Source organism: Triticum aestivum, unplaced genomic scaffold (genome assembly GCF_018294505.1).
Source record: "Triticum aestivum cultivar Chinese Spring unplaced genomic scaffold, IWGSC CS RefSeq v2.1 scaffold108879, whole genome shotgun sequence".
Taxonomy (NCBI): domain Eukaryota; kingdom Viridiplantae; phylum Streptophyta; class Magnoliopsida; order Poales; family Poaceae; genus Triticum; species Triticum aestivum.
The window spans coordinates 1-917 of NW_025300071.1; the positions used below are offsets into that span (position 1 = coordinate 1).

The 917-nt window shown below is 50.9% G+C and overlaps 2 non-coding genes across 2 annotated transcripts; both read left to right on the forward strand.

The window, feature by feature from the left end:
• Window positions 1–275: 275 nt before the first annotated feature.
• LOC123179240 (5S ribosomal RNA) lies at window positions 276–394 on the forward strand. The gene has a single exon (XR_006490217.1). It is a non-coding gene; the product is annotated as a 5S ribosomal RNA (ribosomal RNA).
• A 297-nt stretch (window positions 395–691) lies between these two features.
• Window positions 692–810, forward strand: LOC123179241 (5S ribosomal RNA). The gene has a single exon (XR_006490218.1). It is a non-coding gene; the product is annotated as a 5S ribosomal RNA (ribosomal RNA).
• The last annotated feature ends 107 nt before the right edge of the window (window positions 811–917 follow it).

Here is a 917-nt window from a genome sequence, read left to right on the forward strand (position 1 = left end):
CTTGCAAAACAAAACGCACGTGTAAGTAATATATTTACCGTGTTTTATTATTTTGCACGAGTGCGGTAAGTCATAGTTGGGTGCTCACGATTCACGGGTCCAGCGTCGGCGTTGTGGCGCGGCAAGCGTGCACTGGTGCGGTTGAGAGGGAGGGGTGGAAACCGCGTTAAACTCGTCTCCGTAGTTGAGAGGGAGCGGCCAAAGCAATGTGCAATCGTCTTTGTAGTGGAGCTGGGAGGGGCAAGGATAAGGGACGAAGACCGGGGTAACATGTCGGATGCGATCATACCAGCACTAAAGCACCGGATCCCATCAGAACTCCGAAGTTAAGCGTGCTTGGGCGAGAGTAGTACTAGGATGGGTGACCTCCTGGGAAGTCCTCGTGTTGCATTCCCTTTTTAATTTTTTTCGCGCCGCTTGCAAAACAAAACGCACGTGTAAGTAATATATTTACCGTGTTTTATTCTTTTGCACGAGTGCGGTAAGTCATAGCTGGGTGCTCACGATTCACGGGTCCAGCGTCGGCGTTGTGGCGCGGCAAGCGTGCACTGGTGCGGTTGAGAGGGAGGGGTGGAAACCGCGTTAAACTCGTCTCCGTAGTTGAGAGGGAGCGGCCAAAGCAATGTGCAATCGTCTTTGTAGTGGAGCTGGGAGGGGCAAGGATAAGGGACGAAGATCGGGGTAACATGTCGGATGCGATCATACCAGCACTAAAGCACCGGATCCCATCAGAACTCCGAAGTTAAGCGTGCTTGGGCGAGAGTAGTACTAGGATGGGTGACCTCCTGGGAAGTCCTCATGTTGCATTCCCTTTTTAATTTTTTTCGCGCCGCTTGCAAAACAAAACGCACGTGTAAGTAATATATTTACCGTGTTTTATTATTTTGCACGAGTGCGGTAAGTCATAGCTGGGTGCT